The sequence below is a fragment of the Pipra filicauda genome, unplaced genomic scaffold (genome assembly GCF_003945595.2).
Source record: "Pipra filicauda isolate LSUMZ 115617 unplaced genomic scaffold, ASM394559v2 scaffold52_size3558583_pilon, whole genome shotgun sequence".
Lineage (NCBI taxonomy): Eukaryota > Metazoa > Chordata > Aves > Passeriformes > Pipridae > Pipra > Pipra filicauda.
Window position 1 is genome coordinate 1,057,115 of NW_024104676.1, and position 13,459 is coordinate 1,070,573.

At 38.7% G+C, this 13,459-nt stretch overlaps 1 protein-coding gene across 4 annotated transcripts in view; it reads left to right on the top strand.

Moving 5' to 3' along the window:
- Positions 1 to 13,459, top strand: part of LDLRAD4 (low density lipoprotein receptor class A domain containing 4) — a 279,863-nt gene that overhangs the window by 124,865 nt on the left and 141,539 nt on the right. The window lies entirely within an intron of this gene.

A 13,459-nucleotide genomic window follows, 5' to 3' on the forward strand; every position in this document is an offset into this window, starting at 1 on the left:
CTTAGAACCACGACTGAACCAAAAAAAAGTGACTTGTCATGCACGATGAGACATAAAAGTGTTTTGTTTTACTTTTTCTTTAGAGATAAATGTTTGGACTAAATGGAAGTGAGCAAGAGCATTATATCTCATCTGATAGCTCTCTGGGTGGCAAAATTGAAATGGTTTCCATTGAGAAAATCTGTACAGATAACAGACAAGAATTAATAGTTGATGAGATTTAAAAAAACCTAACTACTACTACTACTTCTTCCTCTTTGTCTTCTCCTCCTCTTCCTTCTCCTCCTTCTTCCTCCTCCTTCTTCTTCTAAAATATTTTTACTATCATTATTATTACTATTATTACTCTAGATATTCTGAGAAGAGCCAAATAACTTGCCCAGCATTATATAGACTCTGGGAAACTGCAGCTAAGAAAAGAATTGGAACCTTTTTGTTTCAAGATCTTAGAAAATATCCTGTGACTTTTCTGAAGGAAAAATTTCTGGATCTATTACTTAAGACAGCATAATAGTTTTTTCCCCTGGATCTTTTGGTACACAACTTTATGCATTCCTTTCATGCTGCTCCATGTTGTGTTCTTTACAAGACTTGAGTCTTGAATACTTTGCAAATGTAATAGTGCAGTTCTGCAGGCAGCTCTCTTGTACAGCAATCAGAATAGCCAGCAAATCTCTTTTCTCCTGAATATTATATGAAGATAATTGAGACCAGTCTTCTTGTTTGGCCTGCTGGTTTTGTATGTAGACATCAAGAAGCCGGAAAATTGTAGTACAGTCTGTCAGGAGTATTACATGTGTGTTTGGAATGTGTTTTTGTGCCCTGCATTGCCTAATGCACATCAGACATTATATAATATATTGTTGATACATGGATTCAAAATCAGATGATACTCTGTTTAAAATAAAAAATGTGTTTTCTATTGACCCGTGGAAATTTCCTTATAAAACCAGCCAATGCTTTTTTTGATGGTTCTACATTGAGATTTTGAACTCTACATTGTCCTTGTGTTTAAGAAGTATGAAATAATTCCCGGGCTGAGTACTTTGTGAAGTAATCCCTGGATCAATACATCCAGGCCAGACTTTGCTTCAAACCTTGGCCTACAATGCCTATGCTTTGAGTTTGCAAGGTACTTACCTATATTTTGTAAAAAAAGAAATTATTTTATAAGAAAAGAACATTCATGATTCTTTTGTTAATCGGGTTATGCTTTCCTTGTTTTCCTGTTGATATGTGGCTTGAGAGAGAAAAAATATTTAGAAGGCATTTGCAGAAGCCTTTATGCAAAAGACAAGATGTAGGCTGCTGATTGCTAGGTGTATGATATAAATAAGCTTTAAGTGAAATAAATACATGAAGCCCCATTAAAGTTGAAGATATGATCGAGAGAGTTTTAAAGTGATTTAAGGAGTATTCCTCTTTCATCTCTAGGTACTTTTAGTATGAGAGAATGAAATACCTAATGTTTTTAAAAAACAAGAAGAGGAAAAACATTCCTCTCTTTTTTTCATCTTACTTTTCTGTCTTCCTGTATCTCTCTCTATATATTCATAGTATCTCCACAACCTTAATATATACAGGTCACCTTTAGCATCAAAGAAAAGAGTAAGCAAGATATTTAAAATACATGTTTAGGAGTTGAATTCAGTGAAGCAGAGTTATCATTAAAATCCATGTGATTAGCCCAAATGTCAAAAATGAGACAGATCCACTAAACTTCAGTGTATTATTAGAAGGACGCCTAGCCTGCTGTATCCATTGCCCATTTCTTTGATGCATATAATTTTAATGCTAGTTTTGTTGACAGTCAAAGTATGTGAATTCCTCCCAACGTTGGCGTCATCGAATAGAATGATTTTTTACCCAGTTTTTGTCTGATGTAATTATGCTTCTAAAAAGCTGTAGGCTGGTGATTCTCTGAAGGACCCCAATGTTCTGTTTGGAAATCAGAAATAGAATTAATTCTTTTCTTTAGCTATTCCTTTGTGAGTGTCTCTCTAATACCTGGCATTTAAAATGTTTGCCCTAACTTATTTATTTAAGTTTTGCAAAGAACATCATCCTACAGCTGCATTCCCTAGAAATCACCACGGAAATCAAAAATAGTGTCCTGAGAAATAAAATTGAGGAACAGGGTTCCTCGAAACAAATTGCATCCATCTTGGCTGACAACAGCAGTGCTGCCACAACTTTGCCTTTCAAGAAGAGTAATCAGATACTCTGCTCTGTCGTATCACGACTGTTGATGTTTTAGTCACAAGAGAATGTAATTTTTCTTTTATTAATGGTATGCTTAATGTGTGCTTGTAGAATAAGATTTTCTCATTCCGTATTTTAAGCTTTGAAAAAATAAAACTGAGTGTCTGAGGTCATATCTGGAACTCTAGAAAACATGTTTAAAACAAAACCATATTCTCCTCTGAAAAGTGCTACCATTTCAGCTATCAATTTAACAATATCAAGCAATATGTTCTGAAGATTGTAAATTATTACTTTTATACATGCATATCTGTTATAAACATGCTCATCTCTTTTAAATGGTTAATCCCATTTTGAAGGCTTTGATGACTGCATGCCATGTACCAATAAGTATGAGAGTATGTGTTTACTGTTGGTCTAGTGGTTAGAGTGCCTGACTCTCACCTCTGCGATTCGAAAGCTCGTCTCAATCCACCTAAGCACTCCTACATCCTACACATAGGCAGATGAACAGGACTTTTCAGCGCACGGAATCCACTTTTGGAAGGGTCTTTCCCAAAAATGCTTTGGCCATTATGTGTTTACTGTTTAACACAGATAAACTTCTCAAAGCCCCTTTACACATAGGTCATTTAAGGAATTTTTTCTTATGTTTTGTGTAATCCTGATCTATTATGGAAGGGGCTTCCTACCCTTTTGAATGACATTTTATCAGGGTCTGTTGTCCCGCTTCTGTCTCTTAGGGAGTAGGGCATGTTTAAATAATTTGCTATCAACTCAGAGTTACTGCATGAAGTGTAAAAAAACATATTTCAATATTATTTCCCCACTGTTGTTAATTACAACTTGTCTAGATAGTTTGTTCCTAATCCACTGTAACACAAAGTACAAAGGGTTTATGTAAACTGTTGTTGAAGTACTTTAGGTGAATGCTTTTTGTTTAATATTGCATAGAACAGGTGATATTTGCAGACTGGAAGCCACATTTCAGCTCAGACCTTAGAAACAACTGATTTGATGCACAAACATTAAAATGTTACTAACATGTTCACAGTGTTCATTTAATTGTAGCCTTTGTTATGTATCAGTAAGTAGCTGAGAGATAAATTGGACTAATTAAAAATCAAAGAGCCCTGTATTAGACCACTGTAGAGTGTCTCTCACCTTTGAGTTTGATCTCCAAATATTTGTGGGCTAGATTGTTCTTTAACTTGCCTTGGTAGCTGCTGAACTTTTTTTTTCTTTCTTGAGGATGTGTGATCATTCTTTTTATATTCATCTACCTGAACAGAGTCTGCAAATCGTGAAATGTTCTTAATCTGTATCCTGGATTTTGGAATGGTCTCTTCTCTGGAGAAGTGTTTTCCGTATGTTAGTATAACATTCAGTAGTAACACATTTTATTTTTTAAAGACATACATCCTAATGACAAGGAAAATTAATCCCTTTAGATGGTGTTTCCTAGTGTCTCAACATAATTTTTTAAGCATAAGGACGTTAAATTAGAGGGATATTAGGGAGCACTAGCAAATACTTTGTTCCTTTGAAAACTAGCAGTGTGCTGTATTAGCTGACTTTTTTGCTTTATTATGAGCTCTGTGTTGAGAGTATTCTGAGGAGGGACCAGCGCTATGAAACTGACCGTGGTTCAATTATGTTGACTTATAAAAACACAGATTATCACCATCTTTGAACAGATTGGTAATAATGTGCTGGTACAATATTACAAACTACCTCGCCCACATTTAAAACACAATTAGTTGCTCTTGAGTTTCCAATGCTCTGGCTGTTCTCTTTCATGGCTCTGGTATGGCTTTGGGTGGTTCTCTGTGTTCAGCACGTCATTTGTATGATTTTTAACATGCTTTAACTTGTCATCGATACACTGATAACTTGAGCTGTAACCGGAGATTTGTCCTAGCCCCATCTCTCATCCCCACCCAAAAAATTCTGTAGGGCTTCTGACAGATATACAGTGGCAGATTTGAATTAGATGGCTGAAATGGTTATCGCTGTTGGCCACCTACCCTGCAGTGCTGCTGTCTCAAGGCTGACATGACTGATCTGCATGTCAGCCACAGTAGTTTCCAGTCCAGCATATTAAGATAACCCACAGATAGAAATAATGTCCAGGACAGCCGTAGGCATGAGGTAATGTGTCAGGGTTTTGGGGCGTGGTTTGTAGATCAAGTGCTATTTGTATCACAAACGTGATGCATATTTTGTCAGTAAAGTCAGCATTAACCATCAGTGGTGCCCCAAGCGTGCGTCATACCTGTGTGTGTGCCTGGCAGGTGGGCACTGCTCAGGTGTATTGGTGCCAGTGTAAACTACACTGAGCCCCTTTTGCAAAACTCTGTTTAGGAAGAGGTGAGCATGGTTAACTTCCCAAACCCAGCTGAGCCAGGAGAGTGCCAGGCTGTTGTGGATTCACCCAAACCATGTGTTCAGGCGTCACTTGTGTAGACAAACCCTTACCATCACACCTGGACACCCAGGCATCATCAGTTCTCCCTTGGTGCCTCACGCTAGTGTTTTCTCACAATCCCAGCATTTAGCTTGGGTCAGATTGGATTCAAACAGATGTGCCAAAAACCTCCTTGGTTGCTCTGTCTCTTTCCAGAGAAGTGGCCGCACGTGGATGTGAACCACAGGTGATGTTGAAGGAAAGCTGTGTCCTCCCTCCACCGGCTGCCCTGCTGGGCAGCAGTGCCGGCCAGAAGTGCTTGATTATGGGGACACTGCTCCAGTTTGGTTTTGTTTTTGTTGCTTCTCACATACAATGTAGTCATGGCCTGAGCTTGTGAACTAGAGGCTCTGTTCATATTGAAGTTTTGCATTGTGTCAGGCTGGTACTTTTATTAGGTATTTTTTCACTTAAACATTCAGTGTATCTGCAAAGTTGAATTCGGTTTGGGGAAGGAAAGCTGTTTGCTTTGGTTTTTTGTACTGTAAAGTTTCCCAAGATTATGCGTAGTGCATGGATAGACTCAGCACCACCCAGGATCATGTTAACAATATGTTCACATTCACAACCAGAAATGCACTGTCCTAAATGCACTGTCGCTTTTTAGATTATACTGTTTCAACAACAGAAAGATTGAGATGGTAGAGATTTCCCTGGGATGTCTGTATCAGTGTTTTCTGCACAATCTACTTTGTAAACACTTTAGCCATGGAAATTGTTAAATAATCTTGGTTAAATAGCTGCTACGTGGTAAAATATGTTCATGATGCTTAAACAAAATTGCGTAATTGTAATCTGAAATAATATTTATTGAAACTTTGCTGCTTAGGTTACTAAGTGAGGCATCTTAACCCATAAAATACTGTTTTTACTCTGCTGTGTGTTCACATTCCTTCTCTTGTCTGTCTGTCTTGTACACTTGACATTGGGAGCACTTGGGGACAAAAGAGGAGCATCTGGTGGCTGTTGTAATGGCTGTACTTGGTAGCACCTGGAAGTGAAGTGGAATTCTTGTGTGAAAATGAGAGGGAGCAGAGCTCACCTCCTTTCCCCACCACAGTTAATCTGCCTCTTCCCGTGCTGTCCCAGTATGGTTTGGGCTGTTGCTTTGCCAGTGGTATCGCTGGAGCCTCAAAGTGTCTGTACCTTTTAGTTATTTTGCAGTGCTGGCAGAGACTCCCCTGATGCAGACAATGGAAAGATAACTGCTGGTTTTTTAGCAGTTTTTATTTCCATAAAAGCAGAAGAGAATTTTCTGGGACAAAGAAGAGGCACTTCTGTAGCCCCGGGGAATGTTCTTCCAGTCCGTCTTCACAGACTTGCTGCATGCAGTGAACATAGGAGAGATTCTCCAAGGCATTTATAGTGGAAATCGTTAGGCAAACCAAATGACTACCAGCTCCACTATATGGAAGTGCATGTAGATAGGAGTCTATATCCACTTGCAGTGCAAGTCATACCTGAGAGGAGGTGTTCATGGAAATTGGTAGAAAGGAAAAATTTTCTAATAGGAAAAACATTATTTTGTTTGTTTGGTTTTTTTTTAAGGCTTAGCCATAAAATCCCAGCCTTCTGGGAAAGATACGAAGGTGAAGAAAATGTGTGACTAATTTTTAGTTAGAGATGAATGAGGGAAAAGTTAGGTAACAATTGATACGAGACGGTACTTGTTTGTAAAAAACATTGTCTATGCTGTATGATGCAAATGATTAAGAGCAATCTGTTTCCCTGTAATCTAGGTATTATTTTGGTTATATTTTTTGTTAGATGAACATGGGGGCACAGTGACCTGAGTTAGACACTTTTTAGCTAATTAGACTGGGTGAAATCACTTTTAAATTACAAGAACTAACAGTGATAAGGTATTTACTGCAGGAACATGCAAATCTCTGCAGATGTGGATTGGAGAACGTGATCCAGATGATAATAAACTTGTTATTACTCACATTAGTGTTCACTGCACAATGAGAAATGAAAGGAGAACTGTCCATTGAAATCTGGAATTCATGTTTCAGTGGAAGCTCCATAACTATCCTGCATCTTGACATGTAGTAAATATTTATTTCTCCTATATTTTCTGCACATTATACTCAGGAAGATATATAAAAAACTACTTTAATCAATATTAGGTTGACATCTTCTGAACAGCCACCTGAAACACAGTATACTCTTGCCTGCATTATACATTACTTGTGTGAAAAGTCCTGTTCTTGGATATGTTGAACCAAGGACTCTTCCTTGGTTCAATATCATTACACAATTGCAGATGAGAACAGTATTTATTCTGTATTTCAGTACCTCCTAGGAGAGCTAAATTAAAACAGTTCCTGCCCTACAGAAGTCACAGTCTTAAGTAATCTAACCTAATTTAATAACAGAGAACAAAAGACAGAACTTTTTCCCACCAGTCATCCTCTTTCCCCTAGCCCCCAGATAATTGTTGGGTGTTGCAGTAACTGTTGTGTCCTCATCTGAGCCCATTTTAGGATTGCAGTCAAAACTTAGCAATGCATCTGTGAAGGGACTTGGTTTAGTCTGTATTTCCCTGGATTCAAGGGTTGTGAAGTTGCCTGATAAAACGGTCTAGTCTCAAGCTATTTGTAGTGCAAACAATATTTCAAAGAAAAAACAAGAAGCTGCTAAAGTAACATGATTTTTTATTTTAGATTCCTCTACATACGCAGTACTCTACAAATGTGGTAAGTGGCACTGCTTGTGATTATTAAAGATTTCTTAAGATGAAAACCAACTAAGATAATTTTAAAATATTTACCATAATTCAAGAATTCTTTGAATTATGATTAAGGAGAACGAGATGTTAAGAAAATCTCATTTGCAGATACCCTTCTTATCTGCACTTGCCCATGATAATGACATTGTGCTTGACAAAAATTATAGGGTACGTATTTAATGTATTTTTAATCGTCTCCTCACGTAACTTCTCAACTGAGAATGAGAGTGTCATTAGCTGAGTCACCAGTGCTCCTTCCCTCCTTCTCCATACTTGATTTCGAAAACTCTGTTAGTACGTATACAAATGTAAGAAGGCGGTGGAGCTCCCGAGGGGTTTATCAGGACAGGCTCTGGCAGCCAGTGCCCATCCCACCGTCCCATCCAGGAGTAGAGCAGTGGGAGAACTGGGGCAGCTGCAGCCCCGGGCATCAGGCACCTCCCTGGGGTGAGGTGATGGGCCAGGACGTGTGCCCACGGGTGGGCCTGACATGCCGTAGTGGACCCCACTTTGCCACTGCATTGAACAGGGAGAAGCACAAGGCCTTCTCATGGCTTCTGGAAACCCATCCCCCATAGGTAATTTCTTAAGATGGAGTGAGTGTCTGCCGTGGTGCTCTCTGTCCTCCTCTCTGTGGGCTCTGACCCAAATGCCTCATGGGTCAATGTCAAGACCATGACTCGGTTGAGCTGTCGGCACTGACACAAGTGCCCAAGTCGGGGAGCACCAGGCATGCTGTGCTGGAAGGATGTTTCGGCAGAAGTTTTGTGGCTGGAGAGGGTGTCTGTCACGGCGCTTTGGTGGGGGTGTAAAGGATCTTTACTCTCCCACCAAATGTGGAATAGGGGACACAGTTCTCATGTTTTGTGGAGAAGGTCTGGTGTTTCAGTGCTCTGTGGGCATAAGCGGGCAGAACGTTGCCAGATCAGGAAAAGCAAGTGGGTAGATGGGCAGAAAATGCAAATCTGTACTCATACTGCCTTGGCGTTTTATGGAAAGGTAAATAGAACAGATCATTTATGAAGGTGGCAATAGAAGAGGCTTTCCTTTATTGGCCTTTTCTTATGATGGCAGAACTGGCAATTTGGGCGAGCCTGACAGTCTCTGAGATGACCTTGGAGAGGCTTGTCTGTTTGTGATGAGTGCTGTGATAGGAAGTGTTGTTTCCTCGTTCCTTGGGAGACATGCTCAGGGAAGCTGCTGGTTCCCCCTGTGAAGCTGTGGAGACTCACTGTGTGGGCAGGATGGAGGCTAAGTGACAGCAAGTCTCCTGAATTTAGATTGCAGTGTTGATGAAAACTCTTTTCATAATGCCTCAATGGCCTCTAAGAAGAGACCTTTCTTTTCACACCGGAGACAGGTATATATAGTGAAGAAAGATCACAGGCAAAAACCAACCTCACTGGCAAATCTCAAAGAAAAAGGAGGTCTTTTGGTTGCCACCATGACTCCTGGCATAATTTCGTTACCTTAATTAATTAAGGTAAGCTTGGTGAAATGTCCTAATGCCCTAAAAGTGAACCGAACAATGGATTTCACTACCTGTGTGCAAGAATATTGTGTTTGCTTCCTTTAGCTACTGACATAAATAGTAACTCATTAAAGGGCATAGCTCCAGGCTTTGCTTTAAGAAGAAGATGAAAAGATAATTGCTGGATAAGCAAGCGGGCATGGGGGACTGCAAGAGTGTAGTAGCTGAGCAAATGAGACTGGTTGTGAACCAGTAACAATCTTCTTTCAATCAGCCTGGTTTTAAGGCCATAATCTCCCCTGGTCAGAGAAGGTCTCTGTCTCCACGATGCGTGGCTCCGAGAACAGCCTCGGTCCTGCGTGAGGCCGTGGGCACCGAGGGCAGGCCTCTGGCTGTGGCTTACAGCTCTGCTTCTTACTCTGCATAAGCTGATCCGCTTTCATTTTTGCTGGTATTCTGCTTGGCATTCTTTTTGTGAAGTGCTTTTTTGTTTTGTAAAGACCTATTTATCCCTCCCTTCCGTGCACCAATGGAGGTTTATTAGATCGTGTGGCAGCCTGCCATCTTCCTTATTAACCAAGCTTTTTCCCAAATAAACATGTTCCTTGTGTGCATGTCTCCTATTTGTGATTTACTTCCCATTATAAAGCTACAATCTACAATATTAAAAATAATACACAGACAGATGTTTATGAGAGGTTGAACAGGGTTTTATTGTACTGACTCTGGTATTTGTGGTTTATATTTCTTTAATCTCTAGCAAAGTATGCTTCTTCCTACCCTCTCCAATTTACTGCTTCTGTCTCTTATTATCCTTTTAACAGGTGATGATGCCCTTTAAACATATTTTCTTTTAGGCTCTTACATGCTGCAGTATGAACAGGAGTAAGAAGAAATATGATGACATACTTAAAATGGAGTCCTTATGTAAGAAATTAGAAATTAGACCTTTATTCTGGAGATCTAGATCCACCCGGAGGCAAAGAGATTTTCACCTTCCACTTATATGACTTCAGTAGGGTATTTGATCACCCTCTGCTGGTCGTGCTGCCCGGGCTGCTGCCAGTCCATTGGATTTTGGGAGAGTGCCTTTACGCTTCGGTTAAGTCCCAGACATCACTTAGGATTTCATTTTGTGCATTCAAGCACGTTACTACAGTTTAGTCACAACAGTTTGAAATCACTGGCTGCATATATAGTTTTTTATTTTTTATTTGAATGGATGGAACAGAATTCTGCCCCTGGGTCAGATAATCATCTCAGACCCATTAAATAAGTAGCTGTGACATGCATCATAACAGTGGCCTAAACCACCATATTTTTTCAATATGACACTTTGTTGCTTTTTTTTCTTGGCCTGTGGTTGGACTTGCATTAGAAAAACAAACAGCACTTAGCTATAATTAAAAATGCCCTACGGTAAGTGGAATGACAAAACAATGGGAATGCTGTTCATATGGATGAAGTCAAGTGTAAATGAAGTCTGAAAGAATTAAGTTGAATGCAAGTATAAAATTATCTTGTTGGCTAGGCACAGAAAGTGTAAAATAAGCCTACCCAACACATCAGATCTTGCATTTCACAATAAAAAAATCTGATCAGGGGAGTTTTCTGTATCATGATGCAGACCCATCTTTAGCTGTTCAACAGAAACATAACCTTCAATTACTATTTGAAACTATTTGAAATGAAGTCATATTAATTAGTAATTGTATTTAATTATACATACAAGCATGCTACACACAAGCATGAAGTTTCTAAAAAATAGGAAATGTTCATAATAGTATTCTTAGCATTCCTTTTTTTTTTTCAGGGTAGTCTAGTTCTACCTGGAAGTATGTTTATTAAAACTTTATGTTGAAGAATCACTATATCATAAAGATAAATTTTTAAATTATGCTCCAGACATAATTATGAACATAATTATAAGAAGGGTTGATTTTTTCAACCTCCAGTAGCTGTCATCATGCTTCAGGTTTAGCTCTAGTCAGAGTCTTGCTGACCAACCGACTGATGTTTCAGTAATTGCCACTTGAAAATGAAAAGGGAAACTGTCTAGCTTTGAAACATTATTCATGAAAGAAGGATCATGCTGGCTTGTTTTCAGAACAGGAGCTTTTACCCCTGTTCTTGTCTAGACAGGCCAAGTACAAGACTTTGTACTGAAAAGGGCTCTCTGGTGTGTCATTAGGCATATTGGTCTAGTGTGGACTGGTCTGGATTTCCCTGTTGGGGTGTTTTGAGGTCACTCCTTGTATTTTGGTACAGACCTCTGCAGGTTTATTTCAGTTTGATGAAACTCTAATATTTGCTTTCTACTATCTCTGTCAAGCTGCATTACAAGGAAGGGTTCTTTTCTGGTTTTAGTAAAAGCAAACACTGTTTAAATGCATTTACTGTGCAAACTAATTTAAGGCACTGAATTTTGTTTACAAGTTACAAATACCAGATCCTAAGTATATTTCGTGTTCAGAAGTATCTGTATATTCATTGAATAATCTGTTTAATTAATTTGTCCCATTTCTACAATACATTTTTCCTTTGAATATTTCCTTCAGACTTCAACAGAATGTGATTATGCAGGCTAAGTTTTGCACTTTTGTGCCCTCCATTAGATATTAAATTTTTTTAGATATAGAAGTTATTTTTGCACATGCATGTGTGAGGAAAAAAAAAGGAAGTCTCAGCACTGTGCAGGCACTGCTCAGCAATAGCCAAAGCACTGTGTGTTATCGACAGTGTTTTGATCACAAATCCAAACTGCCACCATAGAGGCTGCTGTTACGAAGAAAGTGAACTCCATCCCAGCCAGGCCAATAGAGGATGACTGCTTCCTTGGCAAATAGATTTGGTGGGAGATCACAAGGCAATGTGATTTTTGACAACATATCCCATTTTAAAATCAACACACTATTCCCACGGTACCACAAGCAACCTTCCAGTCAATGTGGGCACATCAAATGAGGACAAGAGGCCCAATGACTCTTTTTTTTTTATGCACCTTGACAGTGGCAATTTTCACATATCTGAGGGAAGAAGGAAGTAGCTATAACATTTCACAAGAAAAGTTGATTGAGTCTGTTTTTTGAATCCAAGTTTCAATGTGATGTGTTATCTATGACAAAACCAAAAAACTCCGAACCAACACATCTTACAGCATGAATTCTTTCCTCTGGTCAGTCCTCTTATGGTAGTGTTAGTTAAAACCCAGAACTTTACGACTTTAATAATGCTACTAAAACTGTAATGCTTTAGTCTTTTGTCTGAAAACTGTATAATCTGGTGGCAAACAGAAACCTAGCGTTCTTAGCTGTGATTGCTTTTGAGTTTACATCTTGCTTGAGCATTTGCTGTCAGCCATGGGGGAAGCATGGAAAGTGTTACATTAGGACTCAACACAAAGGCACTGGAAAGCATTAAGTAGTGTAGCCAAAGTAGCATGCCAAATATTCTAACTTCAAGCAATATGGTGTTTGACATTTGTCTTTCAAATAGAAGCATTATGTTCTTTACCACTCTGATTTCATCCTGTGCTATATTCCTTTTCTTGTTCCACTTTCTTAATAGAATTGCAGAAACAAGTCCTAAAACATTGTAATTATCGTATTGCTAATATTGAGGCTGGTCTTTTAAGTCTCCTTTCGAAAACTAACTGTTAATGACCCTCTTAGTTCCTTAGGTTTCAAAGGCTTACTTCATTTGGTTATGAATTTTTTTTTTTATAGTCTATACTCAAAACATAAAATCTAAGCCCTTCAATGCCTCTTCAGTTCTGTGTTGTAGCAGGGAAGGACAGGGCAACAAAAGAATTGGGTAAAATACTTTGTTTCTACAGTATTTTATTCTACAATTTTAATAGTTCAGGTACTACAGGGTTACATTGAAAAAGCTTAAAGTTGAGGAGCTTATTTAGACAAATACTCACTAATTTTGTAAGTGCAATTTGACCAAGTGAAAAAGAAAAATAGAATTGTAGGTTTTTTCCCCCACAGGAAATGCTTGTTTTCCTTGCGTAGCATTTTATGCCTTTTATTTATATTCCTAAGTAGCATTTTATATGTTACAATGTTGATGCATACATTTTTTGTTGCAGCGGGTTCTTGCTGATATGTGTACAAAAATGTCATTAATATTCTTGAAAAGTGTTCAGAGTGAAGTTTGCAAATCACTTTTATCTACAAAAGAAATTTGCTAAGAAAAAATAATTTTTTGCCTTTCTCAAGTTTTTTTCTCTCCTTTGTTATTACCCTGCTTGTGTTACACAACAGATTCATGTGAGTAAGTATCACACCACAGTAACTGGTTTAGGGGCTTTTTCGAATTGGAGGTCCTGTCATATCAGTTCAGAGTAAGTGCAACTGCTGTTAAGATTAGAGGAAAGTCTCTTGCTGATCTCGTTGAAGATTAACAAATGCTGTCTCTTTGCTGGGAAGAAGCAGAAAATCATCTTTCTGAAGCAGAACCAGCCAACCCAAACTGCAGCCTTAGGGAAGCCCAGGGTTCAGGGAACAGTGCTACTTTAATAAACTGCTTGTGAGTGTTTCTGTTTGTTTTGCTTCTGCTTGTGAATGACAATCACCAGAATTTG